This window comes from Choloepus didactylus, chromosome 23 (genome assembly GCF_015220235.1).
Source record: "Choloepus didactylus isolate mChoDid1 chromosome 23, mChoDid1.pri, whole genome shotgun sequence".
In the NCBI taxonomy this organism is placed as follows: Eukaryota; Metazoa; Chordata; class Mammalia; order Pilosa; family Megalonychidae; genus Choloepus; species Choloepus didactylus.
The window spans coordinates 27,331,753-27,359,220 of NC_051329.1; the positions used below are offsets into that span (position 1 = coordinate 27,331,753).

Genomic DNA, 27,468 nt, shown 5'->3' on the forward strand with positions numbered 1-27,468 from the left:
TTAGAACAGTAGCTAGCCAATAGTAAGCATTCCATACATGCTAATTGTGGTTGTTGCTACTGTTACTACAATGATAACAACAATACAACAACAGCACTGCCTCTTTCCACTAGGGATCAGTGTTAAGAGTTGAAAGAAGATAGATAGACCCAAGGATAGTCAGAGATGAATAAGTAGCAGGGGTGTTTGATTTTGGCAGGAGAATGGAGAGTCTGTGTGTGTGTGTGTGTGTGTGTATGTGCATGTGCATGTGTGTCTGTCTTGGTTTTAAACAAGGATGCAATTTGACACCTAAGTGTCAGGCAGTTATACTGATACTTCAGGATGGGGCTGAGAAGGAGGATCAGTGTAGGAGGTAAACTTTGTAATCACCATCACAGATGATGTCTGGAAAATCTACATTGTGCCAAGATTTAAACAACACCACTATTAATATGTGGTTTTTAGAGCTATTTGTTATATCAGAATGCAGTAAGCAACTCATTATATATTTCTCTTTTTTAGTGGTTATGCAGAGAATAATATAGAAAGTCAGCACATATCTGAATAAAAATAATAGGGAGATTGGTCTATTAAAAATTTGATTAATTGATGAATACTTCTTGAGCACTTTTACCAGGTAAAACTCTTAAGAGGTAGGGATGATAACTCTGAAATGTGGGTTAGAGGGTTCTACTGTTTGATATTGATATTTGGATCCTTTTGTGTGAATAAGGAATTTCCTTGGTAGGAGATAATGTTCTTTGAAGCATTTAAAATTAAATGCAAGTTGCTTGAATTTACGTTTCAAGGAGTATCTTGCCTTTAATAGAATAGCTACTATATAGAGTTATTATGTTTTACATTCTTAGAAACATTCCAAGTGTTTTTGAATTTGTATACGTACAGCTTTTCCCCTTTTGGATACCAAGGCAACTTTTATGGATTTTTGGTGCATATTAAATTTATACACAAAAACCTTCATAAACATATTGTAAATTACAGTAAGTTTCTTTAACCTGTTAATCTGTATATATTGGCTTGTTTCAAAGTCATTATATATCCTTTTACTGACAAACTTGAAGCAAGCTCTGGGCATCTGAAAGTCCAGCTTCATACTGAATATTTGCTCTCTTGGCAGTTTTTAAAGTTTATAAGAAAAACATTGGTGTCTTTAAAGGTACCTATATTGTACATGAATATTTATCTTACTTTGTATACTCTGAAAGCATTACTGTCTTCTCTTTAATCAGAGCTATGGGCTTTCCCATTCCTGCTCTGTGGAACTACTTCAGTTCAGCTATATCCATACTTTCTTCCCCACCCCCCATTCCCAACAATGTTTTACTTTCCCCAAACGAAGAATTAAAATTTTTTTATTAGTGGACAGGTTTCTCTAAAAAGGTACAAAGGAACAGATTTTTCCTTTCAGAGATATTTGATGTACCTTCAGAGATTCTTTGATATCTCAAGCTTTATTAACCTTAAAATTCTGAATGTTACCTGATACAGGAAAATTAAGATGACTTTTCCTTCTTCAGGGCATAAAAGCTTAAAAATATACCCATTTGTGTAAAATCTATCCAAGCCTAATTATCAGATTTTACAAGACACTTTTGGATACTTGCACGAAGAGAATCTTTTAACAAGATACTACATAAACCCCCAGGTATTATTCATCTCTCTTATTGAAACGTATGAGTGACTTGTTTGGATATACATTTGTGTCCTTTCCTTGATAAACATTTTGAGGGAGTCTTTTGAAATGCTAAGTTTTGGCCATTATTTCAACCCTACAGAAACATGATTTTGTGATAAACCCAACAAAAAGTGTGTTGGAAGCACTCCAGAAGCTGACTCACCAAGGAGTAATGATGGACACTTTGAAGGGAATGGCCTATCCCAGGATTATATTTCAAAGTTTCCTGCTACAATTATATCAGTGAAAGGTAGCCAAGAAATCTAGATGAGATCTTGCTTGTATCTTCTGGGAAAAATTGTATGTAGGTAAGAAGGACTTCCACAGTGGGTAGACGTAACTAACATTTTTTTTTCCCTCTGATAATCTTGTAAAACTTGGGGTTGGGGAACATGTTGAGGATTCAGAATAGTGGTGACCTTTGTGGGTCTGCAGTGACATTTCCCTTTCTGGGCTTGGATGAAAAAAGTCTTATAGTGACTAAGGGTTAACTCAAGAAGGGCAATGTAGTATCGGTTTTCTACAGCTAAGGGAGTATACTTAGCTCAGTAGTAAGCACAAGTATCATATTCATGTCAGACACTGTAGCTACTGTTTTCCTACTTGAACAGACCAGAAGGAAACTAAAGCAAGACCAGTATCAGTTCAGTTTTGAGGAACAGACCTTTTGCCTACTAGCATTGCACATTTTAGGAGTAAAAGTGTGGACTTGCTCAGCTATAGAACTGTGAAATATGGACTAACTCTGTATTTGTGGGTTAGAGTGATTGCATCTCCATTTTTAAATCTAATTTTGTAACCTTAATTTTTTCCAGGTGGCAATTTAAACTTCTGTAATCACTATCAAAAGTCAGTTAAATGGATTGGCTTTTTGTGGAAGTAGCGGGAGTTTGCTTTCTTCATGCTGTTGAAGGTTGTTTCAAACAACACCTGAATGATCTGAAAGTATTTTTTGGAGATAAGGCAAAGTAAATAAGCCACAGTAATACATTGACCCATATAAATTATTGTAGAACTTTCTATTTCTCATTGAAATTGTAAAATATGATTGTCATTATCTGTTGAATATTATGGAAGATTGCTTTTAGTTATTTGCTATATTCTCTTTAGCGTGTTATTTAGGAATAGGAAGTTAGTTTTCAAAGTGCAGTCATTTAATATGAGCATTCTTCAGAATGCACGTCTCAAAAGTTAAAAGTGCTTTTCTTTATTTAAGAAGCGTATTATTTTTTGGTATTTTTGCATAATTTGATATTACAGTTTTTTTTTTTAAATTTTCCTTCCAGTGATCTGGACATGGTTTTATTGCACTCAGAGAAGAAAAATCTTAGTTTCTTTTAATTTGTGCTACTTTTCTGCTTTTTTGAGACAGAGTGCTTTGACATGGCCCTTTTGTTTTTGAATTGGCCTTATATGTGCTGTTCCTACTTGAGTTCTTATATGGCTTAAACTTACTTCTGTATATTATTTATTAGCTAGCTTTATGACTGGACAAGTTACCTTAATCTCCCTGTGCCTCAGTTTCCCCCTTTGTAAATTGGGTGTAATATTATTACCTACCTTGTAGGATTGTGGGATTAAATGACTAATAAATGGGAAGCACTGAGAACAGTGCCTGGTATGTAATAAATGCTCTGTGTGTGTTGGCTGTTACAATTTTAAGGAAGGACCTTGACTTCTCTCCCATACAATTTGTAACTCTTAATCTTTTAAATTTATTTGCCAACAGTATGACCCTCAGAATCTAACAGTCCTTTGTACAGTAATAAAGAATAATCAACATCACCTTGTATTTAATTCTTTATCATAAATTGCCATAAATTTGCTACTTTGTTAAAAAATAGAATATCTTTTTATTGCCTCAGATTGAGCTTGAAAGGTGCTAAGTTGGTAGAAAGTGTGCTCTTTTCAATGTCTCATCGGTGCCTAGATATGACTGAAAGTGGGTTGTTGTTTGAATTGAATTCCGAGTATACATCTGAATTTACTACAGTTATGTAGAACAAAACAGTTTGCATGGGAATGGATGTGCTGGAAAGATAAAAATTGTGGTTGGTGGCACACTGCATTAGTTAAACTGAGTGATGGGTCAGCAAAGACTTTGGAGTTGCTGGTTTTATTTATAACACTCAAATTGTTTTGAAGTGATTAGCCCTGAAACAAAATAATTTAAAACCTAATTATGCTAGGAAATTTCAAATTCCTTTCCACTTAAAAAACGTCTTTTGAAGAAGGAAGCAATTTAGAGATTTTTAGCTTCTTGAGTGCTGTATAAATTGTAGCCTTTGCTGTAGTGATTATATGCTAATCAACAGTGTGAGCTTCATGCTCTACTTTAGTTTCAGATTTTTGTCATTACATGAGTTTTAAAATGAGATTGCCTTGTTTCTTTTTTCTCTTTAAAAAATTTTTATTGTAACATTTACACAACACAAAATTTTAACCACTTTCATGCATACAATTCAGTATAAAAATTACATTCACAATATTGTGCTGCCGTTACTACCATTCATTATCAAAAGTTTTTCATTACCCTCAACAGAAACTTTATACCCATTAAGCAGTAACTCCTCATTCCTCCCCCTCCCCCCACCTCCAGCCCCTCTGGTAACTTGTAATCTACTTTGTTTCTATGTTTTTGCTTATTCTAGGTATTTCATTTAAGTGAAGTCATATAATATTTGTCTTTTTGTGTATGGCTTATTTCACACATGATGTCTGCAAGATTCAACCACGTTGTAACGTGTCAGTACTTCATTCCTTTTTATGGCTGAATAAATATATTCCATTGTATGTATATACCACATTTTGTGTATCGATTCTTCTGATATTATACTCAAGTTGCTTCCACCTTTTGGTTATTGTAAACAATGCTGCTGTGAACATTGGTGTACAAATATCTGTTCAAGTTCCAGTTTTCAATTCTTTTGGGTATATACCTAGTAGTGAGATTGCCAGGTCATATGATAATTCTTCGTTTTACTTGTTGAGGAACTGCCAAACTGTTTTCCACAGCAGCTGCTCTATTTTACCTTATCACTACTAACGTACAAAGATTCCTATTTCTCTGCATTCTCGCCAGTACTCATTTTCCTTTTTAAAAAAATAATAGCCATCCTAATGGTGTGAAGTGATATTGCATTGTGGTTTTGATTTTGCCCTTTTTCCTAAACTAGCATATATACATGCCCTTTAAATTGACCTTTATGCTTTTTTCCCTTTTTCCCCCACTGTGGTATGACTTTTCTATAATTATAGGTTAGTGGTTCAGGGATTAGATTTCCTTATATTTTATATTCTGGATTATATCTGGAGGAATATTGTTAATTCCTAGATTGTGTCCTTAAGCCAGATTTTTTGAACATTAGGGATTCCCTCCTCTACCCCCAGTGCTTATACTAGTGAAAGATACAGAATATGCATTGGTTGGTTGTTTTGAGATCCTTGCATTTAATTGATGAAGTCAAAATGATTTATAGACAGTGGCAAATCCTTGCTTCAGCAAGGTCTATCATTCATAATTTTCTGGTAACTTAAGGGTCAAATATGTATCAGGCTGAGCCAATTTTTGTACCTATTCCCCTTGTAGTACTGACTCACTGAAGGGATTGCCATTTGACATAAAGGACAGTAGGAGTTCTTCGTTGGTATTGATATCTAGATGACAGGAGCAAGCTGTCAGTTTTATTTTGGACTTGTGAAACTGGGACTGCCTCCACCTGTTTTCCCTCCAGTCTTGAAGGCAGGAGATCTGTCTGCAGCTTGAGATAAAGAGATGGATCTGGTGGCACTGAGCTCTGAGGGGGCCTGAAGGTCTTTTTTGTTTCTGTGCGCCACTTTAGTATCCTTTTGCGAGCCGGTAAATTCTGGTTTTGGTGATTAACTGACCTGGATTTCTTTCACTTACAGCTGAGAGTACTTTCTAATATAATACATGCAGTACTGTTTTGACAGTGACTTTCTAAGTATTTAAAGATAGTTTGGATTTTAGCCTGAGGGTTAACATTTAAATTACATAGTTTCTCATTAAAGGTAAACTCAGTTCATATGCGAATTAACATTCAGAATCAATGGAGTGAAAATACCTGTGATTTTCTAAAGTATTTTCCATTTATCACTGGCCTTTTCTTACAAGAAGTGTTTATGATGGGTGTAGAAATGTTTATAACTGTACATTGTAATAGTTTCTTTTAAAAGAGACCATCCCCACAATAAGCAGAAGAGCAAAGATACAAAGTCAGATTTAAATAGTAATTTCAGTGATTAGGCATAATAACCCCTTTATTATTTACTCACAGAGTTGCTGTGGTAACCGTATAAAAGGGGTAAAAGCGTCTGGGGAGAAAACTCTGAAAAGTAGGGCAGATGAGAGGAAATGAAGAAGTATGCACTAACGAAACACTGTTAATTGCTTTAGCTTCCCTGGGTTGCCTTCTTCTGAATTATATGCTAGACAACTTCAAATGAATTGGTGATAGAGATGAAGAAAAGCCTTAATTTGTTTACTTTAGGGTAAGGGTAAGGTTGATGTGGTTAATAAAGTTTTAAGAACAACATTCTTGTCTTGCTTTTTAAATAAGCTTGTTAGCTTTATGTTGTCTTGTAAAAATCTTCCTCTCTTATGACTTGACCCTAATTGCTTGGGGTGTTACGCATAAGGTGAGAAAGAAAGGAGAGTACTCAGAACTTCTTTCAGACTTGTAGTTTTGGAAGCCTTTGATTAATGGGATTAATGCACAGGAGCTGCAGTGAACATGAAGAACTTTTAAAAAGCCTAGTCCCAAAATAAACTTGACCACTGGCAAGCATGTGGTAAGTCAAATATCTGAGATGTCTGTGCTACACTATCCAACTTTTAGCCTAAACTGTTTTAGCTGGCTTATCCAATGTAAGTTGAAACGTCCTCTAGTGCTTTACTGTGGGTTAAATTCAGTTCACAGAGCTCCTCCGTTCTAAGGGTCTTAGTTATAAAGATCCTCGTGGCCATCCCTAAGGCATACATTCTGAGTTTAGGTTTACAGTAAAATGGTCTGTATCCCAAAAAATGGTTCCATCAGTTATTAAAGGTTTGATTTTAAGCAAGTCATTAACTTCTTAGAGGCCTATTATAACTTGACATTAGGGAAAACACTTGCCTTACCCACAGTATGTGTATAACCCTGACATTTTTGCTGCCAAGTGGGGGGAAAATAGCTTTGTTGAAGTTTAATTTACATAAAATGAAATTCACTTATTTTAGCTATATAGTTTGAATTTTTATAAAGGTATATGGTCATATAACCACCCCCATTTCCATTACTCAGAAAGTTCTCCCATGCCCCTTTGTGGTCACTCCTGTCTCCCCACCTCTGTCTCTGGCAATTACTTATCACTTTCTGTCAGTTATAGTTTTGTGCCCCCCCACCCTTTTTTTAAAAAATAGGGTAACATACAGATGGATTCACATTGTATGTGCCACTTTCACTTAGGGTAATGCTTTGAGATTCATCCATGTTGTTACAAAGTATTAGTAGTTTTTTCCTTTTAATTGCTAAGTAGTATTCCATTGTATGGGTATTCCACAATTTGTTAACTTGTTGACAAGTTGGTATCTGGGTTGTTTCTAGTTTTTGGCTGTTACGAATAAAGTGCCTATGAACATTTCACACAAGTCTTTCTGTGGACACGTGTTTTAACTTCTCTTCGTTTTAAAATACCTAGCAGTGGAATTTTTCCATAGGGTTGTGTGGTAAATATATATTTATAACTTTATAAGAAACTGTCAAACTCTTTTTCTGTGGCTATACAGTTTTGCATTCCCACCGGCAATGAATGAGAATTCAAAGTGATCCATATCCTTGGTATTGGCAACTTGAATTGTCTACTTTAGCCATTCTAGTGGGTATGTAGTGATATATCAGTGTGGCTTTATTTTGGAATTTCCAGATGACTAATTGTTCTAGTTTGCTACTGCTGCCAGAATGCAAAACACCAGAGATGGATTGGCTTTTATAAAAGGGGGTTTATTTGGTTACACAGCTATAGTCCCAAGGCCACAAAGTGTCCAAAGTAACACATCAGCAATCAGGTACCTTCACTGGAGGATGGCCAATGGTGTCTGGAAAACCTCTGTTAGCTGGGAAGGCACGTGGCTGGCATCTGCTCCAAAGTTCTGGTTTCAAAATGATTTTCTCTCAGAACGTTCCTCTCTAGGCTGCAGTTCCTCAAAAATGCTTAGTTGCACTTGGGATATTTGTCCTCTCTTAGCTCCTCCGGAGCAAGAGTCTGCTTTCAACAGCCATTTTCAAACTGTCTCTCATCTGCAGCTCCTGTGCTTTCTTCAAAGTGTCCCTCTTGGCTGTAGCAAGCTCGCTCCTTCTGTCTGATCTTATATAGTGCTCCAGTAATTTAATTCAGACCCACCCAATGGATGGGCCAACACCTCCATGGAAATTATCCAATCAGAGCCATCACCCACAGTTGGGTGGGGCGCATCTACTTGGAAGTACTCAAAAGAATTACAATCTAATTAACACTGATAGGTCTGCTCACACAAGATTACATCAAAGATAATGGCGTTTGGGGGAACATAATATATTCAAACTGGCACACTAATGATCATCTTTTCATTTGTTTATTTGCTAGTCATATATCTTCTTTGGTGAATGACCATTCAGATATTTTTCCCGTTTTTTAAAAAGTAGGTTGATTTTGTTTACTGTTAAATTGTAAGGGTTCTTTAAATGTTCTGGATACAGGTCCTTTTATCACAGGTTTTCAGATCACAAGTTTGGCAAATATGTTCTCATAGTTAGTGGGTTGCCTTTCCATTTTCTTAACAGTGTCTTTTAGAGAACAAAAATTAAATTCTATGAAGTCAAAGATATTGATTTTTTTTTTTTTCTTTTGTGGTTCATGCTTATAGTATCCCATCTAAGGATCTTCTTCCCAACCGAAAGTCACTAAGATTTTCTTGTAAATTTTCCTCTGGAAGTTTTATAATTTTAGGTTTTACATTTAGGTCTGTAATACATTTCAAGTAAGATTTTGTGTAAGCAGTGAGGTAATTATTGAGGCTCATCTTTTTGTTTAATCCAATTTTTTTCAGCACCATTTGTTGAAATAATATTCTTTTCCCATAGAGTTTTCTTGGTACCTTTGTTGAAAACCGTTTGACTCTATGTGTGGGTCTATTTCTGGACTCTCTATTCTGTTGCACTTGATTTCTGTAGCTTTATAATAAGTCTTGAAATCAGGCAATTTGTCTTCAAACTTATCCTTTTCCATATAAATTTAGAAGTAACTAGCCAATTTCTGCAAAAAAAAATCCTGTTGGGATTTTGATTGGGAATGCATTGTCTATAGAATCACTTTCAGGAGTACTGAGAGCAATATTGAGTTTTCTGATCCATAAGCATGGTATATCTCTCATTTATTTAGATGTTTACTTTCAGTGATGCTTTGTTATTTTCAGTGTTTAGGTTTTGCACATTTTGTTAAATTTGTTCTAAGTATTTCATTTTTCTGATGCTATTGTAAATTGTAATTTTTAACATTTCAGTTTCCTATTCTTCCTACAGTTGATCTATTTACCTGTGATATATTGTCATAAGGTCACCTTGTATACTATGACCATACTAAACTCACTTATTCTGTTTTTTTTTCTTAGGATTTTCAACTTGTATAATCATACCATTTTGTGAAATAAAGACAATTTTATGTCTTCCTTGCCAATCTGTATGCCTTTTTTCCCATTTATTTAATTTTATAACTGCTTTATTGAGATATAAACCGTATACCATATGATTCACTGATTTAAAGTATACAATTTATTAATTTTTAGACTATTCAGAATTGTGAAACCATCACAGCTGTCTAATTTCAAAACGTTTTGATTCCTTCAGAAAGAACCACTGAACTGGTTAGTAGTCATTCTGTATTTTACCCAGTCCGGGATGATCACTATCTATATTTTGTCTCTATAGGTTTGCTTATTCTGGACATTTCATATAAATGGAGCCATATGATATGTGGTTATTTGTGTTTGGCTTCTTTCACCTAGCATAAGTTAGATAATTATTTATTTTTAATTGTAAATACATATAACAAAAATAATTGAAACCATTTTAAGTGGATAATTCTTTGACGTTAAGTACATTGACAATACTGTGTAACTTTCATCACTATTTCCAGGCTATTTTCATCATTCCAAACCAAAACTCATTCTCATTTAGCAATAACTTCCTATTCCCCCCTCTTGTTACTTCTGATAACCACTATTCTGTTTTCTGTCTCTATTTGCTTAATCTAAGAACTTCATATAAGAGAAATTGTATCATATTTGTCCTTATGTGTCTGGTTTATTTCACTCAACATGATGTTTTCCAGATTCATCCATGTTGTATCATGTACCAGCACTTGACTTCTTTTTACTACTGAATAATACTCCATTTTATGGATATAGCACATTTTGTTTATTCCTTCTTCTGTTGGTAGGCACTTGGGTTGTTGCTTCCATGTTATAGGTATTGTAAATAATGCTATTATGAATATTGGTGGACAATTATTTGTCTGAGTCCCAGCTTTCAATTATTTTGGGTATATACCTAGGAGTGAAATTGCCAGGTCCTATGGTAATTCTATGTTTAACTTGCTGCAGAACCGCCAAATTGTTTTCCACAGCAGCTGAGCCATTTTACATTGCCAACAGCAATCTACAAGGTATCTTTCTCCATATCCTCACCAATGCTTGTTATTTTGTTTTATAAATAATAGTCACCTGGTATGTATGAAATGGTATCTCGTAGTTTTAATTTGATTTCTTTAATGGCTAATGATATTGAACATCTTTTCATATACTTACTGGCCATTTAATATCTTCTTTGGAGAAATGTCTGTTCAAATCCTTGACCCTTTTTAAAATTGGGTTATTTGTTGAGTTGTATTCTTTATATATTCTGGATAGTTAATTCTTAACAAATACGTGATTTTCAGTTATTTCCCATTCTGTAGGTTGTCTTTTCACTTCTTGCTAATGTCCTTTGATGTGTAAAAGTTTCTAATTTGATGAAGTCCCATTTGTCCATTTTTTCTTTTCTTGCTTGTATTTTTGGTATAAAATCTAAAAATCCATTGCTTACTACATGTCCTGAAAATATTTCCCTATATTTTCTTATAAGAGTTTTTATAATATTAGCTCTTATTATCCATTTTGAATTAATTTTTGTATAAATGAGAGTTAGGGGTCCACATTCATTCTTTTACATGTGGATTTCTATTTGTCCCAGCACCATTTGTAAAAGAGAATGTTCTTTCCCCATTAGATGGACTTGGCACCCTTGTCGAAAATCAGCTGATCATTGATGTGTGTATTTAACTCTGTATTTTCAGCTCTGTTCCATTGTCTATATATCTATCCTTAAGCCAGTATCACACTGTTTTAATTATCGTAGCTTGTAGTAAGGTTTGAAATCCAGTTGTTGTGAGTTCTCCGACTTTGTTCTTTTTCAAGATTGTTTGACTCTTTGAGGCCCATTGCAATTCCATATGAATTTGGGGATCTCCTTTTCCATTTCTGCAAAAAAGTCCGCTGGAATTTAGATAGGGACTGCATTGACATCTTAATATTAAGTCTTCCAATCCATAAACATGGAATGTCTTTCCCTTTATTTAGGTTTTCTTTAATTTCTTTCAGCAATGTTTTATAGTTTGCAGTGTACAAATCTTTCACCTCCTTCATTAAATTTATTCCTAGGTATTTTATTCTTTTAGATGCTATTGTAAATGGAATTTTTTTTTTTTTTTAATTTCCTTTTCAGATTGTTCATTTCTGGCATATGGAAATCCAACTGACTTCTGTTTATCTTGTATCCTGCAACTTTGCTGAATTCATTTATTATGAATTCCTTTATTAGTTCTAGTAGCTTTCTTGTGGATTCTTTGGGATTTTCTCTTTATAGGATCATGTCATCTGTGAGTAGTGATAATTTGTCTTCTTCCTTTCCAGTTTGAATGCCTTTTATTTCTTTCTCTTGCCTGATTGTTCTGGCTATAATTTCCAATACAGTGTTGATTAATGGTGGTCACAGGGAGCATCCTTGTCTTGTTCCTGATTCTAAGAGGAAAGTTTTCAGTCTTTCATCGCTGAGTATTGTGCTGGTTTGAATGTATTATGTCCCCCAGAAAAAGCCATATTCTTTGATGCAATCTTGTGGGGCAGACATACTAGTGGGGATTAAGTTGGAACGTTTGGATTAGGCTGTTTGCATGGAAATGCGCCCCACCCAACTGTAGGTGATAACTCTGATGAGATATTTCCATGGAGGCATGGCCCCACCCATTCAGGGTGGGCCTTGATCAGTGGAGCCATATAAATGAGCTGATGGGCAGAGGGAACTCACTGCAGCTGTGAATGACATTTTGAAGAGGACCTACAGCCAAGAGGGACACTTTGAACAAAGCACAGAAGCTGCAGATGAGAGACAGTTTGAAAATGGCTGTTGAAAGCAGACTCTTGCTCTGGAGAAGCTGAGAGAGGACAAATATCCCAAGTGGAACTAAGAGTGACATTTTTGAGGAACTGCAGCCTAGAGAGGACCATCCTGGGAGAAAGCCATTTTGAAACCAGAACTTTGGAGCAGATGCCAGCCACGTGCCTTCCCAGCTAACAGAGGTTTTCCAGACACCATTGGCCATCCTCCAGTGAAGGTACCTGATTGCTGATGCGTTACCTTGGACACTTTATGGCCTTAAGACTGTAATTGTGTAACCAAATAAACCCCCTTTTATAAAAGCCAATCCATCTCTGGTGTTTTGCATTCCAGCAGCATTAGCAAACTAGAACAAGTGTGATATTTGCTGTGCCCTTTATCATGTTGAGAAAGTTTGCTTGTATTCCAAGTTTTCTGAATGTTTTTTTAATCATGAAAGGATGTTGGATTTTGTCAAATCCCTTTTCTGCATCAATTGAGATGACCATGTGTTTTTTTCCCCCCTTCATTCTATTAATGTGATGTGTTAAATGCTTTTTCTTATTTTGTAAAACTTTTGCATTACTGGTATGAATTCCACTTGGTCATGGTGTATAATTCTTTTAATATACTGTTGGATTCAGTTTGCCAGTGTTTTGTTGAGGATTTTTCCATCTATATTCTTAAGGGATATTGGTCTGTAATTTTCTTTGCTTGTGCTGTCTTTATCTGGCTTTGGTATTAGGGTAGTGCTGCCCTCATAGAATAAGTTAGGAATTAATCCTTTCTTTTCTGTTGTTTTGGAAGAGTGTGAGAAGGATTGATGTTAAATTTCCTTCAAATGTTTGGTAGAATTTAGCAGTGTAACCATCTGTTTTTGGACTTTTCTTTGTTGGGAGGCTTTTCATTTCTGACTCAATCTCTTTACTTGTTATAGGTCTGTTAAGATTTTCTGTTTCTTCTTGTACCAGATTAGGCAACTTGTATGTATTAACAACTTTGTCTATTTTATCTGAGTTTTCTAATTTGTTGGCATATAACTGTTTATAGTACCCTCTGATAATCCTTTTTTTTTCTGTAAGGTTGGTAGTAACATCCCTACTTTCATTCCTGACTTCGGTTATTTATGCCCTCTCTTTTTCTTTGTTATTCCAGTTAAAAGTTTGTCAATTTTATTGATTTTTTTTCAAAACACCAGCTTTTGGTTTTGTTGATTCTCTCTATTGTTTCTCTGTTCTCTATTTCATTTATTTCTGGTCTAATCTTTTTCAATGCAATTTTATTGAGATATATTCACATACCAGATAACCACCCAAAGCGTAGGAATCATCATATAGTTGTGCATTCATCACCAGTATCAATTTTGAACATTTTCATTACTCAAAGAGAATAAAAATAAAAAGGAACACCCAAAACATCCCATACACCTTAACCCCCATTATTTATTTATTTATTGTCTTTATTTTCTTACTCATCTATCCATATGCTGGATAAAGGGAGTGTCATTTGCAAGGTTTTCACAATTACAGAGTCACACTGTAAAAGCTATATAGTTTATACAGTCATCTTCAAGAATCAAGGCCAATGGATTACAGTTCAACAGTTTCAGGTATTTCCTTCTAGTTATTTTAATACACTAAAAACTTAAAAGGGATGACTATATAATGCATAAGAATAACCTCCAGAATGATTTCTTTTTTTTTTTTTTTTGGTAAACTGTCTGGTGTACTATTATTATTTTTAGATGACTGCAAAGGCAGTGTGAGATCTCACACTTAGACTAGCTTTTCTAGTGATGAAGCTTGGGTACAGACAGAGAGCAGGGCTTGTTTTTTTTCTTTTTTTCTTTTTCTTAAAGAAGAAAGCAAAGAAGTTGATTGGCGTAGGGTGGGGGGCTGCTAGAAGCTTCCATTTTTAAAAATTTCTCCCCCAAAATCCCCCTTGAAAACAAATAAAAAAATCCCAACAACAGTAAAACCCCAAAGAGCAACCAGAAAAGTATTGTGTACATAAAAGGTCCTTTCAGGAAAGGGCAGGGGTGGGATTTTTCTGGTCATTGCCTTGAAATATATATTTTTTAATTTTGAGGTTTGTCCTTCATATTTTATGGAATAAAAAGTTTGGCCTTTTTATTGCATGAAACTAAAATTGGGAAAGGTGGGGGGAGTGAAGGGGGAGGGTGAAGAGGTCAAGGGGGAAGCAGGGGAGATGCCCCTCCACTAACTCCTGGGTAATGACACCTCACTTCTTCTTGCATAATTGCTGGCATCTTCCCGCCTGCAATGCCAGCTCTCTCAGTGTCTCAGAGAAGAGCAGGAGGAGGAGAGAGGGACGAATCACACTCTCATCATCATACTTGGAGAATAATTGTTGTTTTGGAAGGAGCGGAGGAAGTTCCCTCCTAGCTCACTGTCATCTCGTGGAGTGCCTGGAGGATTGCTAATGCAACTTGTTAGGAGAATTTTTTTGGAAGTCCATCTGTGTTGCCTGACCCTTCTGATCCGTTCATGTGGTGTGGCTCCATGCTACCCATGCCTCCCATTGGGCCGTCCAAGCCAGGACCCATCAGGAAGTTGGACCACCTGCCTCTAGGCTGCACCAGATTAATCATTGTGTAGATGTTGTCACTGGAATTTGTTGAATCTGCAGGTCTAGGCATAGTGGGTGTTCCTGGGGGGTGGCCACTACCGCCAGGGGAACCCATGTAGGTGCTGGGTGATGAGGAAGAATATGAAATTGACTTAGTACTGTTGGGATTGGGCCAGGGTCTGCCAACTCCACATGTTAATCCTGGGCATGGTGGGGCTGAGGGAGATGGGCAGTGGTCTTAAGCTGTTGCCATAATTCATGGGCCTCATTCGTTGGAGGGGGTTCATTCTCTGCATTGATCCTCCTGTGTTGGGGTGCCCTTGTTGTGTGGAATCCATGGAATTGGTCAGCAGTGGCTGGGTCTCAGGAACTCCTCCTGGAGGCTGTTTCCCCATTCTGATTGGGGGCCTGGGGCCGCCTGCATATCACGGTGATGTAAAAAGCTGACTCTGGGGTCCCATCATGCTGCTGGGATTGTGAGGTGGAGGCAGTGCGTGTGGCGAGGGCTGTGACCCCGGAGGACCTGAAAGACACCCAGTAGGATAGGGCCTCCTGGCATCCCATCATTGGGGGGAATGTTGCTGAGCATCGGGCTCAGGGTGGCTCCTGTACTGCAATCATGAAAGGCTTTTGCTTCATTTGAATGTTCACAGGTGTCTTGCCTTTCAGGAGCTGCACAGTAAAAAGTTCCAAAATATGCCAAGGATATGAGTTTGGACCGGTAGGAATTGGATGAGACTCTACACCTGTCTTATCTGTGTTCCAAAGCAAAATGTCTACATATTGTAGAAAGGTTAAATTGTCAGTCAGTCCATGAATATGATTCATAAGCACAGCAATCTGGGTGACTCTGGCAATAAAAGCAGCCTGGATTCTTAATCTCAGGGCCCACATCCCCACCCTTCCCACCTGCTTCCCACTCCAGAATGACCTCTTGACTTTATTTGAAATCTCTCAGCCACTGAAACTGTATTTTGTTTCACTTCTCTTCCGCTTTTTGGTCCAAGAAGTTTTTCTCAATCCTATGATGCCAGGACCAGGCTCATCCCGGGAATCATGTCCCATGTTGCCAGGGAGATTTACACTCCTGGGAGTCATGTCCCACGTAGCGGGGAGGCAGTGAGTTTACCTGCAGAGTTGGCTTACAGAGAGAGGCCGCATCTGAGCAACAAAAGAGGTTCTCTGGGAGTTACTCTTAGGCATAATTATAAATAGACTTAGCTTTTCCTTTGCAGGAATGTTTCATAAAGGAAAGCCCCAAGATTGAGGGCTTGACCTAATAAATTCTAGTCCCCAATGCTTGTGAGAGTATCAGGAATTCCCCAGGTGGGGCTGTTTAATATTTCCACATTTTTCCCCAGTCCCTCAAGGGGACTTTGCAAATACATTTTTATTCTCTGCCCAAATTACTCTGGGATATATTGGGGCTTCACACTGACCTGTATAAACCAACAAGATCTTACTCCCTATTCAAGGTTCCATGTAATTATGTTGTTTAAATAAACTGACCATATAGATTAAATTAGATAGTGTGCTACAGAGAATATAAATTTTGCACCAAATAAATGTTTCTTCCTTTGGTCTCACACAGGAGTTGAAGTTTTAAAACACAGTCAATATCATCCTTTATCCTTTAGTCTGATTTACCTTAGTGCTATCCAGATCAGCTTCATTCATATCTTTAATAGAAGTCTGATTTCTTTTTCAGCCTTTTTTTTTTAAACAGTTTCTTTATGGGGTAATGCTGACATTTATAGCCGCAGAACTTTAGCTCTAAGTCTCAGGTGTCACACAAATACCTGATGTTCCAGGGAACGACCAGTTTATACACAAAGAGCTTACCATCTCAGAATTTAGGAATAACTGTAACAACTCAGAAATAGATGTGATGCTGTAAGAGCTTACAATCTAGGGACCTTGATAATAAGCCTTTCCCTGATAACCGTTGCTCTTGAATTCAATTCTTAAGAGTTTGCGTGTTATATTTACTTAGTATTAGTGAGGTGTCTTTTTGTTTTTGGCTTATTTCACTCAGTGTATTGTCCTGAAGGTTCATTCACCTAGATGCGTGCCTCACAACTTCATTCCTTCTTGCAGCTGCTCAGTATTCCATTGTATGTATACATCACAGTTCACCCTTCCTTTTATCAGTCGATGTACCCTTAGGCCACCTCCATCCATTGCAAATTGTGAATACTGCCACCATAAACACCAGTGTGCAAATGTCCATTTGTGTCCCTGCTTTCAGTTTTTCCAGGTATATACCTAATAATGTGGTTGCAGGATCATATGGCAACCCTGTACTTAGCCTCCTGTGGAACCACCACACTGCCTTCCACATGGGCTGCACCTCCCAAGCAACAGTGAATAGGTACATCCCTGTCTTCACATTTTCTCCAGTACTTGTATCTTTTTGTTTATTTTTCTTATTTTTTAAAGCATGTTTATGGTGAACTTTAACATATATACATAACAGTGATAACTTTCAAAATATGATTTAACAAAAATTTAACAGTAGTTAAATTTTAGAGAATATCATGGTCACAGTTCCACAACTTCAGCTATTTCCGTTATTGTAAAATATAACATACATACAGAAAGGTGTTAACTTTTACGTACAGCTCAGCAAGCAGTTATATAGATAATTTCAGAAATTGTTGTGGATTAGAGTTCCACAGTCTCAGTCCCTTCCTTATTATGCAATAGAAGGTGTATACAGAGGTGAAGACCTTTAAGGCTCAATTCAACAAGCAGCTATAGAACAAATCCCAAAGAATGCTATAGGCTACAGTTCCACCATGTCATTTACCTCTTTCTAGCCATTCCAACACCCCAGCATCCCCCCAAAAATATATAATTATATAAAGTTTCAGCATTCATAAATTTTTGTTAAATCTTATTTGTTGCTGCCCCTTCCTCTCAGTCTCTTTCTCCACCTTCAGAGGTGTCTAGGCAGTGAGCACCCTAGCTTGTTCATATTGAAAGGGGTTGTTGACAGTATGGGGAAGGGGGCTGCATTTTATTATTGATCTTAAAGAGGCTGTTGCCTCTGGGTTTTTGGACTTGTCTGGTATACGAACACTCTGGTGGATTTAAGTTTCTCAAAGATAAAACTTAGTGAGTGAATCTTTTATAGAATCTCAGGTAGGGACCTAGGTATTTGGGGGCTTCTTTTGGTAAGGGCATGGCTTACTGTGGCCATTTGGGATGACTAGCTGGAGCTTAAAAATATGAAACCCTTCACGAATTTGCATGTCATCCTTGTGCAGGGACCATGCTAATCTTTTTTGTGTTGTTCCAATTTTAGTATATGTTCTGCCAAAGCAAGCACTCTGTTTATTTTTAAAGCAGTTTTATTCACACACCATACAATCCATCCTAAGTAAACTATCAGTGGCTCCTGGTATAATCGCAATGTTATGCATTCACCAGCACAAGCTAGATGAAGACATTTCCATTTCTTCTGCAATGAAAGAAGAAGAGGGGGAAAAAAAAAGGAAGGAAGGACTAAAAAGTAAAAAAATTAAAAATGAAGTCAAAAGGAGAAGCAACAACAATAACACCAAGAACCCTTCCCTTATACCCCCCTCTTATTGACATTTAGCTGTTGTATATTGCATTTGTTACATTTCATGGAAGTATATTACAATGTTACTGTTAACTATAGACTCTAATTTGCATTGATTGTAGTTTTCCCTATACCATCCCATTTTCAACACCTTGCAAAGTTGACATTCATTTGTTCTCCTTCATACAAAAGCATTCTTATATTTATACATTTAATCACCATTATTGTCCGCTCCAGGTTTTGCTGTTATATAGTCCCAGTCTTTATCTTCTGTCTTTCCTTCCAGTGTCATACATTCCCCTACCCTTCCTCTTTCAGTCATACTCACACTCAGCTTTGTTCAGTGTACTTACAATATTGTGCTACCATCAGGTAGTATTGTGCTATCCATTTCTGGATCTTCACAGTCAATCCTGTTGAACATTCTTTACTCCTTCAGCATCAAATGCCCAATTCTACCCTCTTTCTACCTCCTCATAGTTTGTGTTCTCAACTTTAACTCTCAAAGTTCGCTCATCAATGTTAGTTCGTGTTAGTGAGACCATACAGTATTTGTCCATTTGTTTTTGACTAATTTTGCTCAACATAATGTCCTTAAGGTTCATCCTCGTTAGAAGCTTAGTGACTTTATTCTTTCTTATAGCTGTGTAATATCCCATCACATGTATGTACCACAGTTTGTTTATCTGCTTGTCCATTGATGGACATTTGGGTAATTTCCATCTCTTGGCAGTCATGAATAAAGCTGCTGTAAACATCGGTGTGCAAATGTCATTTCGTGTCCCTGCCTTCAGTTCCTCTGAATATATACCTAGTAATGGGTTGCTGGATTATATGGCAGTTCTATCCTTAGCTTCCTGAGGAACTGCCACACTGCCTTCCTGAGTGGTTGCACCATTTTACTTTCCTACCAACAGTGAATAAATGTGCCTGGTTCTCTACATCCTCTCCAGCACTTGTAGTTTTTTTTCTTTTCTTTTTATAATGGCCATTCTAGTAGGTGTGAGATGATATCTCATTGTGGTTTTGAGATGCGTTTCCCTAATATCCAGTGCAGTTGAGCATCTTTTCATGTTTTTTAAATACAATTTTATTGAGATGTAATCACATAACATATAGTCATTGAAAGTGTACAATCAGTTGTTCACAGTATTGTCATATAGTTGTTCAGTCATTGCCACAATCAAACTTTGAACATTTTCATTACCCCCAAAAGTAAAATAAAAATTAAAATAAAATGAACATCCAAAGCATCCTGTTCCCCTCCTCTCCCCATTGTTCATTTACTTTTAAAAATACAGTTTAATTGAGATATACTCACACACCCTACAGTCATCCATAGTGATCATTCACAGCACCATCATATATTTGTGCGTTCATCACCAGAATCAATCTTTAAACCTTTTCCTTACTCCAAAATAAAAATAAAAGCAAAAAAGAACACCCAAAACTTTCCATCCTCTCCATCCGACCCTATTCTTCATCTAATTCTTCTCCCCATTTTTCCACTCATCTGTCCATACACTAGATAAAGGGAGTGTGCACTACAAGGTTTTCACTATCACACAGTCACACTGTGCAAGCTACATAGTTATAAATTCGTCTTCAAGAATCAAGGTCACTGGGCTGCAGTTTGACAGTTTCAGATATTTCCCTCTAGCCATTCCAACACACTAAAAAGTAAATAGCGCATAAGAATACCTTCCAGAGTGACCTCTTGACTCCATTTGTAATCTCTCAGACACTGGAACCTTAATTTGTTTCATCTCTCTTCCTCCTTTTCATCAAGAAGATCCTCTCAGTACCACAGTGCTGGGTCCAGGCTCATCTCCAGGAGTCATTTCCTGCATTGCCAGGGGGATTTACACCCCTGGGTGTCATGTACCATGTAGTGGGGAGGGTAGTGAGTTCACCTGCTGAGTGGGCTTAGAGAGAGAGGGGGCCACATCTGAGCAACAAAGAGGCTCTCGGGGTGGGGGGACTTCTAGGCACAATTATAAGTGGGCTTAGCCTCTCCCTCACAGCAACTAGCCTCACAAGGAAAAGCTCCCAGATTGAGGATTTGGCCCACTAAATTGGCAGTCCTCGATGTGTGTGGGAAAATCAGCAATAACCCAGGTGGGGAAGTCCCAACATTTTTGTGTTTCTCCCCAGATCCAGTTCCTTGGGGGGTGGGGTGGGTGGGAGGGGAGCCTGCAAATACACCTTTACTCTCTGCCCATATCACTCTGGGATGTATCGGAATTTCACCCCAGCCTGTACAAATTCACCAAATCCTACTTCCCATTCAATCCTCCATGCACCTATGGTGTTCAAACAAACTGACTGTACAAGTTAAATTATCTAGTGTGCTACAGAAAATATAGATCCTACACCAAATAAACATTTCCTCCCTTGGTCTCGCACAAAATTTGTAGTTTTAAAACTCAGTCTGTATCGTCCTTTACCCCTGGGCCTGATTTGCCTTAGTCCTAACCAGATCCTCTTCATTCATATCTCTAATTGAAGTCTGAATTATTTTTCAGCTCTTTCAACAGTTGCCATATAGGGTAATACTGACATTCATTGCTGCCAAGTTCTAGCTCCGAGTCTCAGGTGTCACAGAGATGCCCAAAGTTCCAGAGACCGACCAGGTTGTACACAAGGAGCTCAACATCTCAGGATTTAGAGATAACCATTACAACTAAGGAATAGATGTGACTGCTGTTAAGAGCTTACAATCTAGGAACCATTACAATAAGTGTTCCCATGATAAGCTGTACCCTAAGATTCAGTTCTCAGAGTTTACACGTTATAGTTGGTACATATTAGTGAGGTGTTTTAATGTTTGTCCTCTCGTTTCTGGTGTGCTTCACTCAAAATGCTGTACTCAGGATCCATTCACTTAGTTGTGTGTTTCACAGCTTCATTCCTTCTTGTAGCTGTTCAACATTCTATTGTATGCATACACCACAGTTCACCACTTTGTTCAATGTGCTCTTAAGCTACCTCTGTCCGTTGCAAATAGTGAATACTGCCACCATATATACTGGTGCGTAAATGTCCATTTGTGTCCCTGCTCTCCGATCTTCCAAGTATATACCTGATATTGAGGTTGTAGGACCATGAAACCCCCACATACCTCGCTTTTTGTGGAACTAACACACCGTGCTCCAGATAGGCTACACCATTCTACTTCCCTACCAACAGTGAGTACATATATCTCTCTCTCCAAATTCTCTCCAGCACTTGTGTCCCTCTGTTTATTTTTTCTGCCTGCAATTTTATAGGGATATATTTGAATACCATATGATCAACCACAGTGTACAACCAGTTGTTTACAATTTCATCATATAGTTGTGCATTTGTCACCACAGTTAGCACTTAGACATATTCATTACTCAAAAAGCTGAAACAAAAGAATAATAAAAAGGATAAAAGGAAAAGTAAAAATAAAATACAGCAATAAGGTCAGTCAACAACACCACTACCAAGAATCCTGTACCCCTCCCTTACACCCCCCTCTCACAGACATTTAGCTTTGTTATATTGCCTTTGTTACATTTAATGGGAGCATATTACGATGTTACTGTTAACCCCAGACTCCAGTTGCATTGATTATATTTTTTACCCCCAATACCATCCTTTTTCCACATCTTGCAAGGTTTACATTCATTTATTCTTCCACATGTAAGAACATTTTTACATTTGTATATTTAGTCACTGTCATTGACCACTCTAGGTTTCACTAAGTTACACAGTCCCAGTCTTTATCGTCCATCCTTCCCTTTGGTATCATACATGCCCCCAGCTCTCCTCTTTCAGCTTTACTCATAGCTATCTTTTGTCATTGTTCCTACAGTCACCCAGCACTGCACTCCCCATTTTTGAGTCTACACAGTCAGACCTGTTGAACATTCTATAATCCTTCAGCATCAAGTGCCTGATCTCCACCAACTTTCTATCTCCTGATAACCTGTGTTCTCAGCTTTAACTCTCAAAGTCTGTTCATTAATGTTAGTTCATATTAGTGAGACCATACAGTGTTTGTCCTTTTGTTTCTGGCTAACTTCTCTCAGCATAACATCCTCAAGGTTCATCCATGTTATTATATGTTCTCTGACTTTGTTCTGTCTTGCAGCTGTGTAATATACCATTGTGTGTATACACCACAGATTGTTTATCTACTTAGCCGTTGATGGACATCTGGGCTGTTTCCATATCTTGGCAGTTGTGAATAATGTTGCTATAAACATTGGTTTACAAATGTCCATTCGCTTTCAGTTCCTCTGGGTATATACCTAGTAATGGAATTGCTGGAACATATGGCAGTTCTATACTTAGCTTCCTGAGGAACCGCCACACTGCCTTCCATTCTACATTCCCACCAACAGTGAATAAATGTACCTCTTTATCCACATCCTTTTTAGCACTTGTAATTTTCTGTTTTTTTTTGGATAATGGCCATTCTGGTAGGTGTGAGATGATATCTCATTGTGGTTTTGGTTTGCGTTTCCCTGATAGCCAGTGAAATTGAGCATCTTTTCATGTTTTTGAACCATGTTTATTTCCTCTTCAGAAAAGTGTCTGTCCATATCTTCTGTCCATTTTTTAAATTGGGTTGTTTGTCTTTTTGTTATTGTTTTGTAGGATCTCTTTATATATTCTGGATATTAAACCCTTACCTGATACGTGGTTTCCAAATATTGTCTTCCATTGTGTAGGCTACCTTTTTACTTGTTTAACAAAGTCCTTTGATGCTTAAAGGTATCCACGTTTGAGGAGATCTCATTTCTTCTTCATTGCTTGCATTTTGGGTGTAAGGTGTAGGAAACCACTTCCTATCATCACAAGGTCTTTAAGATATTTACCTAAATTTTCTTCTAAAAGTTTTATGTTCTTAGCTCTGATGTTTAGGTCTTTGATCCATTTTAGTTAATTTTTGTATAAGGTGTGAGATGGGGATCCTCTTTCATTCCTTTGTATATGGATATCCAGTTCTCCAAGCACCATTTATTGAAGAGGCTGCTTTGCCCCAGTTGAGTTGACTTTACTGCCATGTCGAAGATCAGTTGTCCATAGATGAGACAGTCTATTTCTGAACACTCAATTTGTTTCCTTTGGTTACTGTATCTATGTTTATACCAGTACCATGCTGTTTTGACCACTGTAGCTTTGTAATATGATTTAAAGTCAGATAGTGTGAGACCTCCTGCTTCATTTCTCAAGATATTTTTTAGCTATTTGGGGGCATCCTGCCCTTCAAAATAAATTTGATTATTGGTTTTTCTGTTTCTGCAAAGTAAGTTGTTTGGATTTTAATTGGTATTGCATTGAATCAATAAATCAGTTTGGGTAGAATTGACATCTTAACTATGTTTAGTCTTCCAGTCTATGAACCCGGTATGTCCTTCCATTTATTTAGGTCTTCCTTGAATTCTTTTAGCAAAATTTTGGAGTTTTCTGTGTATAGGTCTTTTATGACCTTGGTTAAATTTATTTCTAAATATTTCAATAATTTTGGTTGCTATTGTAAATGGGATTTTTTTCTTGATTTCCTCCTCAGATTGCTCATTGCTAGTGCATAGAAACACTACTGATTTTTGCATGTTGATCTTGTACCTTGCCACTTTGTTGTACTCATTCATTAACTCTAGTAGCTTTGCTGTAGATTTTTTTGGGATGTTCTATATATAGTATCATGTCATGTGCAAACAGTGAACATTTTACTTCTTCCTTTCTAATTTGGATGCCTTTCATTTCTTTTTCTTGCCTAATTGCTTGCTAGAACTTCCAGCACAATGTCGAATAACAGTGGTGACAGTGGGCTTCCTTGTCTTGTTCCCAATCTTAGAGGGAAAGCGTTCAGTCTTTCCCCATTGTGTATGATGTTAGCTGTGGGTTTTTCATATTTTTCCCTTTATCATGTTGAGGATGTTCCCTTCTATTCTTATTCTTTTAAGTGTTTTCATCAAGAAAGGATGTTGAATTTTATCAGATGTGTTTTCTACAATCAATTGAGATGATCATGTGGTTTTTCCCCTTTGATTTATTGATAAAGTGTATTACATTAATTGATTTTCTTGTGTTGAACCAGCCTTGCAGACCTGGAATAAACCCCACTTGTTCATGGGTTATAATTCTTTTAATGTGTTTCTGGATTCGATTTGCAAGTATTTTGTTGAGAACTTTTGTATCTCTATTCATTAAAGAGATTGGACTGTAATTTTCTTTTCTTGTAGTATCTTTGTCTGGCTTTAGTATTAAGATGATGCTGGCTTCATAGAATGAGTTAGTTAGCTTTCCCTCTTCACTTTTATTTGAAGAGTTTGAGTAGTATTGGTACTAATTTTTTCTTGAATGCTTGGTAGAATTCATGTATGAAGCCATCTGGTCCTGGACTTTTCTTTTTTGGGAGCTTTTTGATGACTTATTCAATATCTTTACTTGTGATTGGTTTGTTAAGGTGTCTCTTTTTCTCTAATTAATGTTGGTTGTTCATGCTTTTGTAGGAAGTTGTCCGTTTCATCTGTGTTGCCTAGATTATTAGCATATAGTTGCTTACAGTATCCTCTCACTCTCTCCTTTATTTTTGTGGGGTCAGGAGTTATGTTCCATCTCCCAATTTTGATTTTATTTATTTGCATCCTCTCTCTTTTTTTTGTCAGCCTAGCTAAGGGTCCATCGATTTTATTGATTTTCACAAAGAACCAACTTCTTGTTTCGTTGATTCTCTCAACATGAGAGAATATTTCATGTTCTCAGTTTCATTTATTTTTGCTCTAATCTTTGTTATTTCTTTCCTTCTGTTTGATTTGAGGTTAGTTTGCTGTTCTTTCTCTAGTTCCTGCAGGTGAACAGTTAATTCCTCGATTTTTCTCTTTCTTTTTTAATATAGGCATATAAGGCAATACATTTTCCTTTCAGCCCCATCTTTATTGCTCCTGACTTCGAACTTCTTTCTATTATGATCCAAGAAAGTGTTTTGTATAATTTCAATCTTTTAAAATCTATTTAGACTTGCTTTGTAACCCAACATGTGGTCTATCCTGTAGAATGACCCATGAGCACTTGAGAAATATATGTATCCTGCTGTTGTGGGGTGTAATGTTCTGTAAGTCTGTTAAGTCTAGTTCATTTATCATACTATTCGAAATCTCTGTTTCCTTATTGATCCTCTGTCTAGATGTTCTATACATTGATGAGACCGGTGTATTGATGTCTCAAACTGTTATTGTGGAGGTGTCTGCTTATCCTTTCAGTATTGTCAGTGTGTGCCTCATGTATTTTGGGGCCCTCTGGCTTGGTGCATAAATATTTATGATTGTTCTGTCTTCTTGATGAATCACCCCTTTTATTAATACATAGTGTCCTCCTTTGTCTCCTTTAATTGTTTTACAGTTAAAGCCTCATTTGTCTAATATTAGTTCAGCTACCCCAGCTTTTTTCTGGTTGTTGTTTGCCTGAAGTATCTTTTTTCCAGCCTTCTACTTTCAACCTATTTTTTGTTCTTGCATCTAAAATGAGACTCTTTTAGACAGCATATAGATGGGTCCTGTTTTTTAATCCATTTTGCCTGTCTTTGTCTTTTGATTGGGGAGTTTAAGCCATTAACATTTAATGTTACAACAGTAAAGGCAGTACTCTCATCTAGCATTTTGTCTTTTGGGTTTTATATTTTATATCTTATGTTTTTCCCTCTCTTTTTTACTCTTGCTGATAGTCTTCATTTCTATACTCTTCTCTTAACCTCTCTCTCAAGAATTTTCCTATCTGCCTGTAGTGCTCCCTTTAGTGTTTCTTGTAGATCTTGTTTACAAACTCTTAGTGTCTGTTTGTCTGAAAATATTTAAAATTCTTCTTCATTTTTGAAGGACAGTTTTGCTGGATATAGAATTCTTGGTTGGCAGTTTTTCTCCTTCAGTGTCTTATATGTATCATGCTACTGCCTTCTCGCTTCCATGGTTTCTACTGAGAAATCTGCACATAGTCTTATCAGGCTTCCCTTGTGTGTGGTGGATTGTTTTTCTCTTGTTGCTTTCAGAATTCTCTCTTTGTCTTTGACATTTGATAATCTGATTATTAAGTGTCTTGGCCTAGGTCTGTTTGGATCTATTCTGTTTGAGGTATGCTGTGCTTCTTGGATCTGTAATTTTATGTCTTTCCTGAGAGATAGGAAATTTTCAGTGATTATTTCCTCCATTATTCTTTCTGCCCCCTTTCCCTTCTCTTCTCCTTTTCAGACACCCATGACACATACATTCATGTGCTTCATGTTGTCATTCAGTTCCCTGAGATGCTGCTCATGTTTTTCCATTCTTTTCTCTATCTGTTCTTTTGTCTGTAGATTTCAGGTGTTTTGTCCTCCAGTTCCTGAATGTTTTCTTCTGTCTCTTGAAATATGCTGGTGTATGTCTCCATTGTGTTTTTCAACTCTTTTATTGTGCCTTTCATTCCCATAAGTTCTGCCATTTTTTTCACTTTCAACTTCTTCCTGATGTTAGCCCATTATCTTCTTTACATCCTTCATCTCTTTTTCCATATCTTCCCTCAACTCATTGGTTTGATTTTTTTTCCTCTTGTGATTATTTATTTTTTTTAAAATTCATTTTTATTGAGATATATTCATGTAGCATGCAGTCATACAAAGCGTACATTTAATTGTTTACAGTACCATTATATAGTTGTGCATTCGTCACCAAAATCAATTTTTGAACATTTTCATTACCACACACAAAAAAATAATAAGAAAAAGAATTAAAGTGAAAAAGAACGATTAGAGTGAAAAAGAACACTGGGTGCTGTTTTTTTTTTTTTTTTTGCCTCCATTTTTCTACTCATGCATCCATACACTGGACAAAGGAGAGTGTGGTCCATATGGCTTTCCCAATCACTTTGTCACCCCTCATAAGGTACATTTTTATACAATTGTCTTCAAGATTCCTGGGTTCTGGGTTGTAGTTTGATAGTTTCAGGTATTTACTGGTAGTTATTCCAATTCATTAGAACCTAAAAGTGGTGTCTATATTGTGCGTAAGAGTGCCCACCAGAATGACCTCTCGGCTCCTTTTGGAATCTCTCTGCCACTGAAGCTTATTTCATTTCCTTTCACATCCCCCTTTTGGTCAAGAAGATGTTCTCCATCCCACGTTGTCAGGTCTAGATTCCTCCCTGGGAGTCATATTCCACGTTGCCAGGGAGATTTA

General features: G+C 36.9%; 1 protein-coding gene, 1 non-coding gene and 1 pseudogene across 6 annotated transcripts in view; 1 reads left to right on the plus strand and 2 right to left on the minus strand.

Annotated features, from left to right (window-relative positions):
- MTMR3 (myotubularin related protein 3) overlaps positions 1 to 27,468 on the plus strand; it is a 212,476-nt gene that overhangs the window by 12,180 nt on the left and 172,828 nt on the right. The window lies entirely within an intron of this gene.
- On the minus strand, positions 14,463 to 17,969 carry LOC119519302 (annotated as a pseudogene).
- Positions 17,940 to 18,046, minus strand: LOC119519664. Its single transcript, XR_005214066.1, has one exon. It is a non-coding gene; the product is annotated as a U6 spliceosomal RNA (small nuclear RNA).